We start from the raw sequence: 20,742 nt of genomic DNA, 5'->3' as shown, positions 1-20,742 counted from the left end.
AGACTGGCAAATTGGATAAAAAATCAAGACCTATCTGGTGTGCTATATTCAGGAGAACCATCTCATGAGCAAAGATAACATATAGGCTCACAATAAAGGGATGGAGGAAACCAATGAGAATGCTGACACAATGTACCAGAATCTCTGATCTCTGGGACACAACTAAAGCATTGTATAGAGGGAAATTTATACCACTAAATACATGCAGTAGAAAGTGGGAAAGGTCTAAAGTCAACACCCTAACATCACAATTAAAAGAACTAGAGAAACAAGAGCAAGCAAATTCAAAAGCTAGCAGAAGACAAGAAATAGCTAAGATCAGAGCAGAACTAAAGGAGATAGAGACATGAAAAACCCTTCAAAATATCAATGAATCCAGGAGCTGGTATTTGACAAGATTATCAAAATAGATAAGACTGCTAGCTAGACTAATGAAGAAGAAAATAGAGGAGAATTAAATAGACGCAGTAAAAGTAATAAAAGGGACATCACCACTGGTCCCAAAGAAATACCAACTACCATCAGAGAATACTATAAACAGTTCTACACAAATAAACTAAAACATCTACAAGAAATTGATAAATTCCTGGACACACACATCCTCCTGAGACTAAACCAGGAAGAAGTTGAATCCCTGAATAGACCAATAAAAAGTTCTGAAGTTGAGGCAGTAATTACTAGCCTACCAACCAAAAACGGCACAGAATCAGGCAGATTCAGAGTCGAACTCTAAAACTATTCCAAACAATAGAAAAAGAGGGATTCATCCCTAACTCATTATATGAGGCCAGCATCATCCTGATATTAAATCCTGACAGAGACACAACAAAAAAATAAAAATAGAATTTCAGGCCAATATCCCTGATGAACATCGATGCAAAAATCATTAATTAAAATACTGGCAAACCGAATCCAGAAGCCCATTACAAAGCTTATCCATGATGATCAAGTCTGGTTCATCCCTGAGATGCAAGGCTGATTTAACAAGAGCAAATCAATAACATAATCCATTGCATAAACAGAACCAAAGACAAAAACCACATGATATCTCTATAGATGCAGAAAAGGCCTTCGGTAAAAATTCAACATCCTTTTATGCTAAAAATTCTCAAAAAATTAGGTATTGATGGAATATATCCCAAAATATTAAGAGATATTTATGACAAACCCACACCCAATATCATACTGAATGGGCAAAAGATGGAAGCATTTCATTTGATAACTGGCACAAGACAAAGATGCCCTCTCTCAAAACTCCTATTCAACATAATATTGGAAGTTCTGGCCATGGCAATCAAGCAACAGAAAGAAATAAAGGATATTCAAATAGGAAGAGAGGAAGTCAAATTATCTGTTTGCAGATGACATGATTGTATATTTAGAAAAACCCATCATCTGAGCCCCAAATCTCCTTAAGCCAATAAGTAACTTCAGCAAAGTCTCAGGATACAAAATCAATGTGCAAAAAATCACAAACATTCCTGCACACCAATTGTAGACAAACACAGAGCCAAATCATGAGTGAACTCTCATTCACAATTGCTGCAAAGGGAATAAAATACCTGGGAATAAAACTTACAAGGGATGTGAAGGACCTCTTCAAGGAGAACTGCAAACCACTGCTCAAGGGAACAAGAGAGGACACAAACAAATGGAAAAACATCCCATGCTCATGGATAGGAAGAATCAATATTGTGGAATTGGCCATACTGCACAAAGTAATTCCTAGATTCAGTCCTCTCCCCATCAAGCTACCACTGACTTTCTTCACAGAATTAGAAAAAAAAAAAACTACCTTAAATTTCATAAGGAAACAAAAATGAGCCCGTATATACAATCCTAAGCAGGAAAAAAACAAAAAAGCTGCAGGCATCACCTTACCTGACTTCAAACTATAGTACAAGGCCATAGTAACCAAAACAGCATGGTTCTCATACCAAAACAGATGTATCAATTAGTGGAACAGAACAGAGGCCTCAGAAATAATGCCACACATCTACAACCATCTGATCTTTGACAAACCTGACAAAAACAAGCAATGGGGAAAGGATTTCCTAATTAATAAATGGTGTTGGGAAAACTGGCAAGCCATATGCGGAAAACAGAAACTGGACCCCTTCTTTACGCCTTTTACAAAAATTAACTCAAGATGGAATAAAGACTTAAACATGAGACTTAAAACCTCTTTTAAGGACCCACAGCATTTCTGAGCATCAACACACGCATCATCAACCCAAAACCATGGAGGCAGAAGGAGGGAAAGCATTTGAAAAACTAGAAGAAAATCTAGGCAGTACCATTTAGGACATAGACATGGGCAAAGAAAACACTTCATGACTAAAACACCAAAAGCAATGGCAACAGAAGCCAAAATTGACAACTGGGATCTGATTAAACTAAAAACCTTCTGCACAGCAAAAGGAACTATTACCAGAGTGAACAGGCAACCTACAGAATGGGAGAAAAATTTGCAATCTATCCATTTCACCAAGGGCTAATATCCAGAATCTAAAAGGAACTTAAACAAATGTACACACACACAAAATCAAACAACCCATCAAAAATTGGGAGAAGGACATGAACAGACACTTCTCAAAAGAAGACATAAGTGCAGCCAACAAGCATATGAAAAACAGCTCATCATCACTTGTCATTAGAGAAATGCAAACCAAAACCACAATGAGATACCATCTCATGCCAGTTAGAATGGCAATCATTAAAAAGTCAGGAAACAACAAGTTCTGGAGAGGATGTGGAGAAATAGGAATGCTTTTACACTGTTGGTGGGAGTGTAAATTAGTTCATCCATTGTGGAAGACAATGTGGTGATTCCTCAAGGATCTGGAACAAAAAATACCATTTGACCCAGCAATCCCATTACTGGGTATATACCTAAAGGATTATAAATCATTCTACCTTAAAGAACATGCACATGTATGTTTACTGTGGCCCTGTTCACAATAGCAAACACTTGAACCAACCCACATGTCCATCAATGATAGACTACTTAAAGAAATGTGGCACATATACACCATGGACTACTATGCAGCCATAAAAAAGATGAGTTCATGTCTTTTGCAGGGACATGGATGAAGCTGGAAACTATATTCTCAGCAAACTAACACAGGAGCAGAAACCAAACACTCATGTTCTCAGTCATAAGTGGGAGTTGAACAAGGAGAACACATGGACACAGGAAGGGTAACATCACACACCCAGGCTTGTCAGGGCTTAGGGGTTAGGGGAGGAATAGCATCAGGAGAAATACCTAATGTAGATAATAGCTTGATGGGTGCAAGAAACCACCATGGCACGGTATATATACCTCTGTAACAAGCCTGCATATTCTGCACATGTATCCCAGAACTTAAAGTATAAGAAAAAAATATGTAAACAAATTATAATAGGAAAATGTCATATTCATATTATGAATATGTACTTCAAATTAGCTGTTGAATAAAATTAATGAAGTCGCTTAAAAAATAAAATGCAGGTTATTCTGGAGGGTATTAAATATTTATCAGTAACTATCATTTGTTAAAAACCAGGTATCCCCAATATGTTACTGGATGTGTGAGAAAGAGTTTCTGGAGATGTATTTTGGGGAGTCCACTACAACTGATGAATTTCATCTCTTCTTTGTCTCTCTGTCTCTGACTCTGACACTCTCTGCCTCTCACTGATTGCTTCTCTCTGTCTTTACATACACACACACACACACACACACACAACCACACACAGAATATTTCAGAAATTCTCAACACACACCACCAGTAAGTAATGCCAACAATTAGATTATAAAACTGGCAGTAATTTTCTTTCAATGCGGCTTTCTATTTCATTGTGTCACAAATACCAAAGTAACAGGTGGACAATCAGGATACATTTTGTCATGTTTACATTATGTAATAACTAATCTAAAACAAATGCCCAGTGGAGAGTTTCTTAGCTTTCTGTCAGTTTTTCAAATGTTTTCCCTCCTCCTGCCTCCCTGGTCTCGGGTTGGCGATGCATGTGCTGGTGCTCAGAGATGCTATGGGTCCTTACAAGAGGTTTTGAGCTGGGGCATAGATGATTATTTCCAAAGCAGTCTGCCAAACCCTCAGTTCCTGTAATTCTACACATTTTCAGTCAATGGAAACACAATGAGAAAGATAGTTTGGGTGGTTCTTGGATTGCAAACTTAGGCAGCCACAGTCTCAACTAGCAATACTAATTTTTCTCATCCTTTCCATTTCTACCCAGTGTATAATTTATATAAATTTCCTCTGCAAACCAAAAAAATAAACTATTCCTTATTTTATGATGTTATCAATATGCCTGTGTCTTAGACTATAAGTGTTGGCATAGAAACCAGCTTATGCTTCTATAACTTTTGTTGTATGATCTTTAAAATTTTGACTTGCTGGTAAACATAAATATAAATACAAATATATTTGCCTGAGCGTCAAAATTATATATATAAAATGTATGACTGTGTGTATATATACACAAATATTTTATGTAGATTATATATATAATGTAATGTAAAACATATATTACATCATATATTACAGATTAGCTATATATAATATGTATTTATGTTTTATATTTATATTTATATATTATGTAATATATAATATATATTTTATATAATTATATATATAATTTCATTAGTTGTATCATTTTCTCCAGTTTGATTTCCAGTCGTGCAGAACATTTTATTCATATTCCTGATACCAGGAAAGGGTGCATATTGACAGTGCAACTCAAGTAAAATATTTAGAAGACACATGGCTATAATTAGTTACTTGCATTTTTCCTGAAAGCTTTTCATGGTGTTGCCTATTTAAGAATATCTTGCTTTGCTTTCCAAGCAAATAAACTACACTAGCAGCATTTCTTGAATCTCTTTGATCTGTGTGGTGTGTTGGTGTGGTTTTACACAGGATTTTGCCTTTTTTTTTTTTAAGTGTGGATATTCCTCCTTTTATCCTTTAACAAATATTGAAATATTTTAAAATTTTTAATACTGGTCTCATTAGGAATAAGAGTTTCCTATAATTTTCCTGGGGTAATGTTATACAATGCATTTCTTAAAAAAATACTTCTTAAATTTTGTTAATGTTCTGATTATTTTTCTGTCATTATTTTGGCACTTTGTATTGTTACATTATGATTCCATATCCTCCTTTGATTCCAGCACTGAGAATTGGTTTTCATTTCCATGAACTCATTACTGAGGTCCTTGTTTCTTTTGAGATATTAAACTTGACCCTGATTTTTTTTTCTTCCCTGTGAGAGTGGAAATTATCATTCTTTTCTACTGGTTCAGCAAAAAAGAAATGCTACTTCCTAAAGAATATATTTTTTCTATGATTAAATATGTTTTAGATAAAACAAAAGCTTTTTACATCTGTCCATAAAGTGTAGGTTTTGAAATTCTCATTGGTGATAGCTATGTTTATTTTCTTACCTGACACATCAGCTACCACAGTTAAATTCGGTGAACTATTTCTGTATCACTTACTGATGAAGAAATACATGGCTGTCTCATGTTGGTAAGTGTATTGCTGTTCCACAATCTGAATATATTTTGCTTAAACCTTGAGGTGTTACCACATGGTAAGGATTTTAAAAACACACTCAGATCATAATAGTAGTTATCTACTTTCAATGTTGTAAAGTCAGATATACCATTGCAAGTTTAAAAACAGAGAGTACTTTGTAGTTTAAGTATCTGATTTACCTTGATAAACACTTTCATCAGTTTTGAGAGCATATACAAGCTATATTCTGCTCTTAAATTTTCAAGGTTTGGGGGTGTGGGGGAGAGTGGGAAGGGGAAGGAGGAGAGGGTGAGTGTGAGGGGGGAAGAGGGAGGGAGGAAGAGAGGAAGAGAGAGAGAGATAGAGAGAGACAGAGAGAGAAATTGTCATGGTTCATGGAGCCATCTAACTACAAATGTCAGTTTATGAGACCAGACACAATGGCTCATGCCTGTAATCCCAGCACTTTGGGATGTTGAGGCAGGAGGAATACTTGAGCCCAGGAGTTTGAGATCAGATTGGGCAACATAGTGAGACCCCATCTCTTCAAAAAATAAAAAATATAAAAAATTATTCAGGTGTGGTGGTGCCTGCCTGTAGTCCCAATTACTTGAGAGGCTAAGCCTGGAGGATCATTGAGCCCTGGAGTTGGAGGTTGCAGTGAGCTATGATTGCACCACTGCATTCCAGCCTGGGTGACAGCACAAAACCCTGTCTCTGTATAAATAAATAAATAAATAAATAAATAAATAAATAAATAAATAAATATGTATGTTCTCTCCAGCTTTTCATAGTCCCCGAAAGCCTTGCAGCCTTCCAAAACTTGATTTACTTCTAAATTTCTCAGAAAATTGAGGGGAAAATAGCACTTAGAATTTGATGACAGCTGTCTACATCACCTGGAATCTCTGGCAGAACACCAATTCAGTCTCTTCTTTGAGCTTCACAACGCAGGCATATATTACAATTTTATTAGGTTGAGCACATATGGCCTTTACCCTCAGGAGTTCCTCCATAGTTCTTCCCTGCTAATCTCCGTAGAGAGAGGCATTTCTGCACTTTTATTCAAATTAACAGCCCATAAAAGAAAAGAGATCTTAAAGGCTGCAGCCTCTCTCGGACTTGCATGGGGTGTCTCCTATTATTGCGCATAATGCTGTGCTGAAATACAGGTCAAATACTCTAACATCCTTTTGCTCATTGTATGAACATTATGCATATTGCAGTTTGAAACTAGGAAGAGAGAAGAGCAATATTACAGGTGAACATGAATGCATCAGAATATGATACCTTTAAATTAGAAGAGAAGGCTCTCAATTTTGAATTCTCAGTGTTTCTCTTCTAATACACACAATGATGTCTTTCACATGATTTTAATTTTGATTATTATGGATAAATAATAGATGTATATATGTATGCAGTGTTTTCCCACAGGCATGAAATGTGTAATAATCAAGTCACAGTAGTTGCAGCATTTATTACGGCAGGTATTTATTCCTTCTCTTTGTTAAGAGCATTCCAGCTCTACTCTTTAGTTATTTTAAAATACACAACAAATTATTTTTATTGAATCACTCTGCTGTGCTACCAAATAGTAGATTTTTTTCTTTTTTGAGACAGAGTCTGGCTTTGTCGCCCAGGCTGGAGTGCAGTTTTGTGATCTTAGCTCACTGCCACCTCGATCTCCTGGGCTCAAGCAATCCTTCCACCTTAGCCTCCTGAGTAGCTGAGGTGACAGGCCCATGACACCATGCCCAGCTAATTATTATCATTTTTAATTTTGTACAGATGAGGTCTCACTGTGTTGCCCAGGCTGGTCTCAAATTCCTGAGCTCAAATGATCCTCCTGCCTTGATCTCCCAATATGCTCGTATTTCAGATGTGAAACTCTGCCCAGCTGATAGGAATTTTTGATAGAGTTTCCCAATAACTGAGCTTTCAAAGATTTTGGATAGCGACTGAGATAGCGCAAAGATCTCTCTAAATATCACAAGTCTGAGCAGGGACCTTGTGTTACCTATATGAATACACTGAGGTTGCTGTCTGTCTCTTTGATAATGTATAAGCAGAGAATGGTATATTGATGCTTATCAGATTTTCAGTTTAATATTGAAGCATTACAAATTAAAATATAAGGTGTGGGATACATGCAATTTTACTTTAGGGGTATGCAAAACCTGAGGGCCCCCAAAGCAGAAGAAGGCATTCAGCCCCTCCTCTGCATTTCCTCCCTCCTGAGTTGCCAGCCAGCCAGCCAGCCTGTCTTACAGATTCCAGACTTGCCAGTTCCCAGATTGCGTGAGTCAATTCCTTAAAATAGATCGATCTACTAAATTTATCCTATATTGGTGAACAAATTTAGCAGAGAACTTTGATATATATTAGTACCACTTATTATTTTTAGAAAAGTTGGAATTTGAATAACTTATACCAAAGTTTAATTCGTCATCCGGTGTGTATGTTATAAATGCACACCCACTCACAGAGACCTATTCATGGCCTCACATAAAAATAGGCAATAGATACAGGAAAAGACAGGCAGCCATAGAAGGTCTTACATAAGAAACCCCATCCTTTGCTCACTCACTCAAGAACGTTGTTCCCAACATCTACATCTTTTGTAGTTTATATCCACTGGGCACCCCTAACATCCATCCACATTCTTTCATTTATCCCATTTGGAAATAAGCATCTGACCTGCACTTTCTCTGCCTGATGTGGCTGTATGTCTTTGTTTCTCTATCAACCATCTGCTCATCTTCCAAGAGTCCTCACTGATCACATCTCAACTCCTCTTCACCTATCCTTTCTTAAATCCACTCCACTTCACCAAACTCCTCTTGCCAATTATACCATTGCATCCTAGGCCCCACAAAAGTGGAGCTACTATTCCTAATGTTCCTAAAAAATGACCATTCTGCATTTTCCCTCCAATCTCCACTGCCTCTATTTTTGGAAAAAAATTTCATCTTTGGAAAAGCATTTAAGACCAACTTTTTTTCCCACTCTGGTGGGAAATGAAATATTGCTGAATGCAGAGGACAACTACATGAATTCATACTACTTGCTCTGGCAATATTCCCAGATCCTTATCCTGGAGCATTTGTGGTAGTTGGGAGGATGGATTTTCTAGCAGTATATAGACTGAATGTGTATGTCCCCCAAAAATTCATATGTTGAAACCTAGTCCTCAACTGTGTAGGTATTTGGAAGTGGGGCTTTGGGAGGTAATAAGGCCATGAGAGTGGAGCCCCATGAGTGGAATTCCTACCATTACAAAAGGGTCCCCAGAATTCCTACCATTACAAAAGGGGCCATTGCAAAAGACACCCTCATCCCTTTTACCATGTGAGGACACAGCGAGAAGGCGCTGTCTATGACCCAGAAAGTGGGTCCTCACCAGCCACTGAATCTGCCTTGATCTTGGACTTCCGGTGTCCAGAACTGTGATCAATTTTGGTTTTTTACAAACCATGGGTACAGTCTTTTGTTTTAGCAGCCAAAACAGGTAAGATAGGTGATGCTAGAAAGTAATGGAGATGTCCACAATCACCCTGAATCATGTACTGCTTCCCAACCTCCTGTCCTCCTAGCAGAGACAGCAGGAAAAAGAAGGCTTACTTCCTCCAGATTCAATGCTCTTCTACCCTCAGCATTTACTGGGTGGTGTATATCTGTCACAGGTTATAAGTTTCATGAAAAGCATGTACCATGCCTCCCTTTTTCCTCATGCACGCATGCAGCAAGCCAATTAAGGGCATAAAACACAGCACATAAAGCCCTCCATTGACTGACTTAAATTAATTTCTGAACAGTTGCAAGGGTAACTGAGGGCGCACATGGTTTTCATGTATCATTTAAAAAATTTTAAATAATGTGATTTGATTTTTTATCTATATTCTTATTCTATAGAAATTAATCTATCATATTTCAATAGTAACATGGTTGACATTGAGGTTTAATATAATATGTTGGAACACACATGGTACCTTGATTCTGAATCAACACTGTATGTGCAATTTGATGTCTGATGTATGATTTGGGGCAGTTTGAAGACCAGACATTTCTTTGTACTGATCCTCTCCCATTCCCTGTGTGTGAAGGGAACCGTGGGAATAAATCAGTCTTCAATGGATAGGATAGTTGCCTTTGTCCCTGGAAGGTTTCATCAACTGATCACAGCAGTCTGTTTTTCTGAGTCAAGATGCAACTTCCCCTTGATGTAGGACACTACATATAGTGTAGTGTGCTATTCCATATCGATTGGAATCATCACACATGATCAGTCAGGTTTAATGTCAAGTCAGGTTTAATGTCAAGGGTGTGATAGAAATGGATGCAGATAGTCTTGCAAATTTAGTTGAACCCTCTCTCTGCATCTTCTGCTGGCCTCAGTGACTATCTTCTTGAATAGAATGTTCTGGGAGTAATGATTTGGGACTTCCAAGGATGGATTATAAGGAACAATTAAGCTTCCCTTTAGGACATTTGGAGTGCTGATTCTTGTGACATTTCCTTTTGGAACCCATACCTCATGCTGCAAGTGTTCAAGCCCCATGGAGAGGCTATGCATGGTGCTCCAATCAGTAGCTTTTGCTTCATTTCCAGTTGACAACCAGCAGTGCCACCATGTGAGTGACCCATTAAGGACATCCCATCTGATTGAGAACTCCTATCCCTTAGCTAACTCAGGAACTCTCAAGAGAGAACTTCTCAGCTAATCCCAGTCAACTCACAGAATTATGGGAGATCCTCATAAAAGAGTGTTTGAAGCCATACATTATGGGCATGTTTGTTACACAGCAATAGCTAACCATTGTTACACAGCAATAGCTAACCAGAGCAGGCATTGAAACCAGAAGTGAGGATCTCTTTCAACAGAAACCTAAAGTAAGTGGTGTTGGATTTGAGGCCAAATGGTATATGGAAGCTAGAACCTCCATGGGGCGAGACAAAGGGCTTAAAGAACAGGGAAAGAAAATTGGAGGCTGGGGCATTGGAATTGATGAAGAGAACTCTTTGAATGACTGACTCACAACAGTGAGCACTTTTCTCACTATTGGTGAGAAAAGTAACCTTTTGCATTGCGCAACTGCATGCAAACTGGATTTTGTCTTTTGAGATAGAAAGATGGCATCTCAACACATTTGTCATGTGTAGTTCCTAATAAGCTTAATACTTAACATAAAGTTCACAGGCCTGTGTTATTTATAATCTTAGTATAGTATAGTTTACACTGGATGGCAAAAGGTCACATATACAATGACAATAATAGATTCTTTTAAAATTTATTTTGATTACACTTAAATGTAAATTGTGAACATCATTTCTATTTTCTATTATACCCCATGGCTTTTCTATTGTTTGAGTCATACTAAGTCTATTTTTATTGCATAAATTTTGCAACATATATTCTAACAGGAAAAATAAAATTATAAAACATATGGTTTATATATGTCTTTCCTTTAAATGTGAGATTTTAACTAGGTTTTCTTCTTCTCTGTTACTATGCATATGTCTTTTTATTCTTTGGATCAATATATTCCCACATCCCCTGGAACATTTTTTGGAAAGTTGGCAGTGCTCTTATAAATTCTTTTTAGTCTCTATCTGCCTGACATATATTTAGGTTCCATATATATTTATCATTTTCTACTTAAATATACATATTTCCATTTTTATGCTTATGCTATTCTGCAAATGTCTGATTTTTAAGGATGAGACATGCATTTAAAAAGGACATCTGTATCTTCTTTCAGAATATTTTTTCCTTAATATGTGTTACTTTCATATTTGAAATTTCATACCCACAAACATACACATACAAACATGTGTGCATAATATACATCTCACAGAAATGTCCACCACTTTGGGAAAATGTCATTTCTGTTGAAAATGTCTTTACAGCCACAAAATATATATTATTTCTTGGCCTAAGCCACAGATCCTCTGTCACCACTATCAATTCATCCCCAGAGTCTAAATCACTTGAAATTAATATTGTTTCTTTGAAGAATTTCAGAATTAATTTTTTTCCTCAAAATTTCATGAACTTGCATGCATTTTTTACCTCAGACCTTGAACACTCTGGACAAATTCCTTTATCCTTGTAAATTTTTTAACTAATTCTAAACAAAATACCTTTGTTCACTTTTCCCCTAAATTTGCTAACTTTCATGCATTTTGTTTTGTGACTTGAAAATGCTCTGGAAACACTTCTTTATGCCCATGATTCTTTAATTCCAAACAAGCTACTTTTATCAATGCTGACAAGGTTGTAGAGAATAGGAAATCCTTATACCATGTTGGTGGGAGTGTAAATTGTTTCAACTATTGTGGAATGCCGTGTGATAATTCCTTAAAGAGCTAAAAGCAGAAATACCATTTAACCCAGCAATCCCATAACTGTGTATATACCCAAACAATTAGAAATTGTTGTATCAAAAAGACACATGCATGCATATGTTTATTGTAGCACTATTCACAATAGCTAAGACATGGAATCAACATAAATGTCCCTCAGTGTAGACTGAAGAAAATATGGTACATATACATAATGGAATAATATGCAGCCATAAAAAAGAACAAGATCATGTCCTTTGTAGGAACATGGATGAAGCTGCAGGCCATTATCCTTAGCCAACAAATGCAGGAACAGAGAACCAAATACTGCTTTTTCTCACTTGCAAGTGGGAGCTAAAGATGAAAACACATGGGCACAGAGCAGAGCATAATAGACATTGTGACCTATAAGAGGGCAGAGGGTGGGGAGAGGGAGAGGATAAGGAAAAATAAGTATCAGTGTACTAGTCTTAGTACCTGTGCCATGAAATAATCTGTTTAACAAACCCCTATGACAGTAGTTTTCCTATATAACAAACCTGCACACATATCCTTGCACCTAAAATAAAAGTTTTAAAAAATACCAGCATCCACTACATGTATGGACAGTTTTCTTGGGTTTCACCTCAGAAAACACTGCTAAAATTCAAGATAAAATTACTTTGATTACATGGGTTAATAATAGCTCTCTGTGTGTGTCTTAGTCCCCTCTCTGTTTCCTGTGTGTATTACTTGATTTCTAAATAAACTGTAGGAGCTCTAAGTACTTATTTGAATCTCTACATACAATGGTGCCACGTTATCTAATTTTTCCTTTAGGATGTGTACAAAGACTGTACAAAATATTTGAATTGTGTAATGGTATCCAGTATGGATAATAAAGGATAAGTAAATTTTTGAGAAGTCAGTTAAGTCCGGGCGCGGTGGCTGACGCCTGTAATCCCAGCAATTTGGGAGGCCAGGCGAGCGAATCACGAGGTCAGGAGATCGAGACCATACTGGCTAACACGGTGAAACCCCGTCTCTACTAAAAATACAAAACATTAGCTGGGCGCTGTGGCGGCTGCCTGTAGTCCCAGCTACTCGGGAGGCTGAAGCAGGAGAATGGCGTGAACCCGGAGAATGGCGTGAACCCGGAGAATGGCGTGAACCCGGAAGGCGGAGCTTGCAGTGAGCCGAGATCGCACCGCTGCTCTCCAGCCTGGGCGACAGAGCGAGACTCCGTCTCAAAAAAAAAAAAAAAAAAAAAAAAAAAAAAAAAAAAAAAAAAAAAAAGTCAAAAAATAACAGATGCTGGTGAGGTTGCAAAGAAAAGAGAACACTTACACAATATCGGAGAGAGTGTAAATTAAATCAATCATTGTGGAAAGCAGTATAGTGACTCCTCAAAGAGCTAAAAACGGAACCAAAAAGAAAAAAAGAAAAAAAAGTCAGTTAAAATATAATAGATACATAGATGTCTAATTTTTCAGTTCTGAACTATGGACATTTTTGCAAAGATACATGCTTTTCACTTCAGGAGGTATTTGTCAAGGTCTGGAAAAAATATTGGCTGCCACAGCTAGATTATAGGAGTGAGTACCACTCGCATTTCAAGGCCAGAGACCAGAGATACTGTTAAGCCACCCACAAGGCATAGGATAGCCCAGCACATTAAATAATCTTCCATCTACACGTGTCAATATTCCTGAGGTTGAGAAACCCAGATCTAGAGTAATATTGATGAGCAGTAAGTATGGGCCGAAGCGTCGTTTTCCATATGGCTGTGATAGATTTTTTAAAATCATCATTGGAAGAAATAAACCCTCGGTTCTATGGAAGTCATAAGGAATATTCTGCCTGTGTGCTTGTACAACCTTGGCTTGGAGCAGCGGTGGATATAATGCAAGTGGCTTTGCAGAATCATGGGGTTTTCTAGAGGTCATTTCATCACCCAGGTATTAAGCTGAGTACTCATTAGTTATTTTTCCTGATACTCTCCCTGCTCCCACCTTCCACCCTCAAGGAGGTCTCAGTGTGTGTTACTCTCCTCTATGTGTCGATGTGTTCTCGTCCTTTAGCTCCCACTTATAAGTAAAGACATTCAGTATTTGCTCCAGATAGTTGCTGGAAGCTATTATCCTTACAATATTCTATATTAATTACAATGGGGCATCTCCTGAATTTCAGAGGAATACTTGTTTCCTGATTCCTGATGTATATACTATCAGCATATACATAAATACATAAATACATGGCTGTGAAATCACATAAAGCCTTTACTTCCATACTTGACTTCCTGCAGAACCTCCACGTTTCTTATGAGCTTCCATTTTTCTTTCTTCTTGGCATTTATCATTACTTAATGAGAGGTTTCCAAAGTTAAGAGTAGTACATTAATTACCATTTCTCCTCTTCCTCCTCCTGCTCCTCCTCCTCTTCCTCCTCCTCTTCCCTTTCCCCTTACTCTCTTTCTCCCCCACCTTCTCCTCTTTCTTCCTCTTTTTCCTTCATTATTTATTTATTTATTTATTTATTTATTTATTTATTTATTTCTGAGACAGCATTTTGCTCTTTCACCCAGGCTAGAATGGAGTGACACCATCATAGCACAGTGCAGCCTCAACCTCCTAGGCTCAAGCAATCCTCCTGTCTTGGCCCCCCAAAGTGCTGGGAATACAGGCATGTGCCACATGCCAGACTACTTTTTATTTTTACTGTCTTTTTTTTAAGAGACAGTCGTGCTCTCTTGACCATGCTGGTTTTGAACTCCTGGGCTCGACCAGTCCTCCTTCCTTGACCTCCCAAAATGCTCAGATTACAGGCATGAGTCACCATGCCTGGCCTTAAATTGTGTATCTTCTAATTGATGTAGACATTTATGCCCTATTTATTTGTGCTTTGAAGTGAACTGATTCTGAATGTCAGTGCTAGAGCACTGCTTAGTGTTTGGGGGTGATTAGGCAGATATGCAAGTTGTTAGAGCATAAAGCTGCTCACTGCTCCCAGTAGAGGGGCTGCAACTGTTTGGAGGGTTTTAGAATACTACCATTTGTGAGTTATGTATGAAGTTAGGGAAGCCTACTACTCCTGATTAGACTGGCAACAACTTTTTGCATTATAAGACAACTGAAATTTCATGTCCAAGCCAGGTGATCTGAGCTACCCCTGTTCATTCCAGATCCACGGCTGGTGAGGCAAAATGGTATCCCCAAAACAGATGGGTCTCTTTATTGAACTTCTGGGTTATCTCCACCATGTAGAGAAGATATAGAATCATGCATTTATAAACTGTATGGTTGAAGATGGCACCCACAGTTACATTTTTCTCCCAAACTTCCCTGGCCTATCTCAGTTCTTAGATATATTGTCTGAGGATTCCTGATTAGGCATAGAGTAATGAGGAAATTTTCTCCTTAGATGATTATGGCAAGCTGCTATAGGCCTGTTATTTATCCTCAGTTAATATGGATATTCTAGTAGGAGGGCACAGTGAGGTAGGAAGAAATGGTAACTCTGAATTCAAAGTATCTCTTAATTTAGAAGGCAAGTTTACCATCCTGAAAGTACTGAGAGTCTCAAATTTCATGTAAGCATATTTTGGAGCATTTTCTACAAATCCTCGTTTCTTCAAATCCCATCCTTTGCAACCTCAAGTTTATCCGGAGGATTCACACTGCCTGCAAGTCCTTCTTGTATGCATTTCTTGTTGTTTCTGTAACAAATTATCTCACCTGTAGTGGCTTAAAACACACACATTTATTATATTGCCATTGTGAAGTTCTGTAGTCTGAGTAGCTTGGATGGTTTCTCTTCATTGTCGACCAAGGCTGAATTCAGTGTGTTGGCAGCAGGGTAGTGTTTCTTCCTCCATATTCCAGGGATGCATTCACTTCCAGAAACATCTGGGTTGTTGGCTACATTCAGTTCCATCAGGTTGAGGGTCCTGCTTCCTTGCAGGCTATTGATTGGCTGAGGGCAAATTTTGGCTTCTTGAGGATCGAAGCATTCCATGACTCCTGGCCTCCTTCCTCATTCTTCAAAGCACAGCTTTTAATGTTCTGAATCTCTCCAACTACCTTTTCTACCTCTTCTGTCCTTTCCCTTGTCATATGGCTTGTCTGACCTGATTGTTCTGTCACTGTTTTCTTGGTTTTCAGTATCATACAATTGTATTGGACACATTTGGTTATTCTAGGATAATCAGCTTATCTTAACATCAGCTGACTAGTAACCTTAATTGTATCTGCAAAGACCATTCATAACAGTACCTAGATACATGTTTAACTTAATAGCGAGGGGAATAAGAATCTTGAGTGGTGTCTTTATAATTCTGTTTACCACACACCCATCCGGGTGGACAGACTCCTTACAACTGGGTTTGAGTACTCAGAACAATGGCCTTCCATCTTTACTCACCCAGGGAGCTCCTCCAGGGAAAGCTCATCTAAGTAAGATCTCACCATTATTTTCATGCCCTTTCTTTTTTTTTTTTTTTTTTCTTTATTGTTTTGAGACAGAGCCTTGTTTTCTCTCCCATACTGGAGTGAAGTGACATGATCTCGGCCCTGTGCTACCTCCACCTCCCAGGTTCAAGCAGTTCTGCTGTTTCAGCCTCCTGAGTAGCTGGGACTACAGGAGTGTGCCACCACACCTAGCTAATTTTTGTATTTTTAGGAGAGATGAGGTTTCGCCATGTTGGTCAGGCTGATCTCAAACTCCTAACCTCAGGTGATCCACCTGCCTCAGACTACCAAAGTTCTGAAATTATAGGCATGAGCCACTGTGCCCAGCCTCTCCTGATCTTTTGAAGTCCAAGTAATAATCCTCAGGTGGCAGTGCACATAATTGTGGAGAATTAACCACTCCTCTCTGATGTTGCTTGTACCCACCACAAATAATTTGTCTATTTATTTTTACTTTTATTTTCATTTTTTGAGACAGGGTCTCACTCTGTCACCCAGGCTTGAGTGCTGTGGTGCAATTAGAGCTCACTGCAGCCTCGACCTTCTTGGCTCATGTGATCCTCCCACCTCAGCTTCCCAAGTAGCTGGGACTAAAGGTGCATGTACCACCCATGGTTAATTTTAATTTTTTTTCATTGATACAGAATCTTGCTCAGGCTTGTCTTAGAACTTTTAGGCTCAAGCAGTTCTTCCATCTCAGACTCCCAAAGTGAGCCACTATGCCTAGCCTATTTGTCCTTTTTAATTTAAAAGACTCAACATGTAGAAATAATTTTATCCCTTCACCTTGTGCATTAAGAGCTTCCTTTTTCTTGCAGATGGCTGAACTGAGGCACCATAAGTGATGAGATGACATTTTGTATTTTTACACACATTCCTGCCCTTTCTCAGATGAGTCTAGGCTTTCATCAGTATTTAAATGCTAACTTATTCTAGCAAGACATTTAGGTCCAGAAAATACTTTAAAAAATAACATCTTCACAGAAAGAACCTCCAGATAGTTAAAAATAGGGGAACTTGTGGATACACCATATCCTGAACAATTAGTGTTGCTAAATAAACCACATTATTTTAGGTTTTTCTTCCTGATTTTTTTTTCTTCCTTGTGTTACTTTAATTCTGGAACATAACTGGGAACTGATAATACTACAGCAGACCCTTATCTCTTTTCTTTATTATGACTGGAAATCATAATTAGAAAGATGGATAAAAATGGAAAAGCTTAATGACGTATGCATATTTTTATAAGACAGAAATATGGAAAGATACGAGCAATAAAATAATTCAGTTTAGAATGGGAAGGGTTATAAAACACTTTTTAAGCAGAAAAGGAATCAGAGAATGGCACTTTATAATATAGTAATTAAGCCTATTTATTTGATAAAATTCAAATGTCATGTCCTCTTTGTACCTATGAGTGCACATTAACAGTAACCATAAAAAAGAATACTTGGAGCTACAGATATGTGTGTGTGTGTGTGTGTGTGTGTGTGTGTGCATCTGCACCTGTGTCTTTGTGTGTGTTCCATCTGATTTGATTTTTCACCATATCTCTATTTTTGCACTCCCAAATGTAAGTATTTAAGTGTTTATTATATAAAATATTTTGCATTCTTCCTCCCTTCACATGCAGTGATTTACAAATTTCCTATCTGACTATTTCCATCCTGCAAAGCCCCAGAATGCTGTGGCTGAGGTACTCCTCTTTCTGTTCCCTTCTCTATGCAGGTGGAACGTCTTCTGGGAACCATCTTCCATCTATAAGTTTCCCATTCACAGAGGTGGCTAAATCTGTAGCATGCATCCATCCATATCCAATAGTGTCTTTACATGGGTGGGCTGGATAATGCAAAACCAAGCTTCAACGTCAATGGTGTGAGAAGTACACACACACACACACACACACACAAATATAAACATGCATAATCTCTGTATGTCAGAAGGGTATTGTCCAGAGTTAATATTAATGTACACTCTTAACTACAAAGAGGTCATGACATCCAAATTCCATTAAGTACATTGACTAAATTACTATATTATAAAGCTCCCATTCTCTAATATCTTTTGTGCTAAAAATATTCCCAAGCCATGTTGAAGATATCTTTCAACAGTTATGTTTCCTAAAAATATGCCTAGATTGTTAAGTGTTCACTTCTTCATGTGTTTTTCTGGTTATGATTTTCAGTCATAAAGATGAAAGTGACAAGGGTCTCAGTAGTGTTTTACCTCTAAACCTAATACTGACCCTAACAGAAATTGAAACCTTAAAACTAACCTGTGGCCTTTGACCATTGCTTCTTGATCATTGAGCTGACCCATGACCCTGAACAGAGAATGAGAACTTGAACCCAAATTTTAATCTGGACCCTAACTAATGACTGGATATGAAACCTAATTCTACCCAACCTTGAAAATGAATCTAAATTTAAACTCAAAAGCAAACCCAACCCAACACCTGCTTTAACTTTAATGTAAAATTTTGAACTTACCCTTGACTTTTGCCAGTAACCCTTGACTCTTGACCCCTGATTTGAACACTGAAGGCATCTACCAAATTCTCTAACCCACAGACTTTGATCCTAATCCTGACCTTTGACCATTGTCCCTAATAATGAATATAATCCCTTGATCATAATATTGACTTGTGCTCCTACCCTGACATTCAATTAGTGATCTAACCATACCCCAAATTGAACTTAAGCCAAATCCTAACATGAACCTTTATCAATACCTGAAACCCGTCCTAACCCTTGATCTTTGATCTTTAACCCTCTGTGTTTTGCTCCTTGACTCCTGACTGTGAGATCCCAGCCTGGACTAAAATCCAAACACACACTCAACATCATTCTTGACCAGAATTGTTACCCAAACCTGAATAGGAACCCAAACCCTTACCCTACCCACTTACAAATCTGAACACAAAACCTATACCTATTCTGAACTTGGGGATTTGAGTGTCTCGGTCCTGTTTGGTAGATGTGGAGTTTGCAGGCCTTCAGTCATGGTGGACACCACAGACTTGAAGAAACTCTCCAATATATTTTTTGGGAAAAAAAGATGCAACCATTTGAGAGCAAGATGTTAAAACATTCATCCTCAATTTCTGTTTGTACAGACTTCAAGGTGAAATACATGTGGTTGGACTTGTGATATTTCCAGCCACAAAATTGTATTATGTAGAGATAATGTAGGTTTCCCTGTCTCTGAAAATGCATTTATTCAACCAGTACTTACTTGCTCCAGAAGTGCACCAGGGACCATTTTAGGCCCCTGGAGGCAGCCGTAAGCAAAACTTCCCAGATCCCTACCTATGGAATCCCTGCCTATGGAATGGACATTGTCATAATGGATGTAGATAAGAAGTATCCTGGACTCAAATCTGAACTTCAGTCACTCTGGAAGTCCAAACTCCTGCCCAGACATGTTTTCCTATTACTCACAGAGGATAGGTGAGGACTCAGGTTAATTAAGGTGGTTATTTTTGTTGCCAGTTTTATCTAATGTCCTTTGTGGATGATGTGTTTTTCACTTGGAATACCAACATGAGAGACTGGGCCACTTCTCAATTCAGAAATCCACTCAAGGCCAGGCATGGTGGCTCACGGTTGTAATCCCAGCACTTTGGGAGCCAAGGTGAGAGGATCGCTTGAGCCTAAGAGTTCGAGCCCCTCCTGGGCAACCTGACTAAAGCCTGTCTCTACAAAAAGAAAAAAAAAATTAGCTCAGTGTGGTAGCACATGCCTGTAGTCCCAGCTACTCAGGAGGCTTGAGGTGGGAGGATCCCTAATCCCAGGATGTCAAGGCTGCTGTGAGCTATGATTGCACCATTGCACTCCAGCCCAGGAAACTGATCCTGTCTCAAAAAAAAAAAAAAAAAAAAAAATTCAACTACACGTAGAAGAGTGTGTGTGTGTGCGTGTGTGTGTGTGTGTGTGTGTGTGTGTTCATTAGATTTAACTGAGGATTTAAGGAGAAATTTGGAGGCATATTCTCATATGGGAAAAATAGGAAAATAAACCTTCTAAAATCAACATCTAGCCCTTTTGCTGATGACCTTTTGGCTATCCTAACATAAACTTTTCTTCTGAATGCTTCAAATCTCAACTCAGCAAATCCACAATGAGCTATAGGAAATTCACGATCTCTTCTTTTCTTTGGATTTCACCCTCCGCCATTCATGATTTAACAAATAATTCTTTGAAAGGCAGTTCTCTTTCAAAGATGAGTTTTGCTTCTCTGTGTTAAAATAATAAATATGTGTCACTGTTAAAATAGTTTTGCATACATGAGGGAACTCCTTTAGAAGCTTTATTGGGTTTCTTAGCTGTGCTTGCAATTTGAATAATTACTACATAGCAATTCCAGTAACATAGCCAATACATCAGAACCCTCAGGGGAGGTAGCCAGGAACTTTCTTGCAAAACATC

The 20,742-nt window shown here is 38.1% G+C and overlaps 1 protein-coding gene across 4 annotated transcripts in view; it reads left to right on the top strand.

The window, feature by feature from the left end:
• Positions 1–20,742, top strand: part of NLGN4Y (neuroligin 4 Y-linked) — a 290,720-nt gene that overhangs the window by 220,263 nt on the left and 49,715 nt on the right. The window lies entirely within an intron of this gene.

Source organism: Pan troglodytes, chromosome Y, assembly GCF_028858775.2.
Source record: "Pan troglodytes isolate AG18354 chromosome Y, NHGRI_mPanTro3-v2.0_pri, whole genome shotgun sequence".
In the NCBI taxonomy this organism is placed as follows: Eukaryota; Metazoa; Chordata; class Mammalia; order Primates; family Hominidae; genus Pan; species Pan troglodytes.
This window is presented reverse-complemented; position numbering and strand designations above follow the sequence as displayed.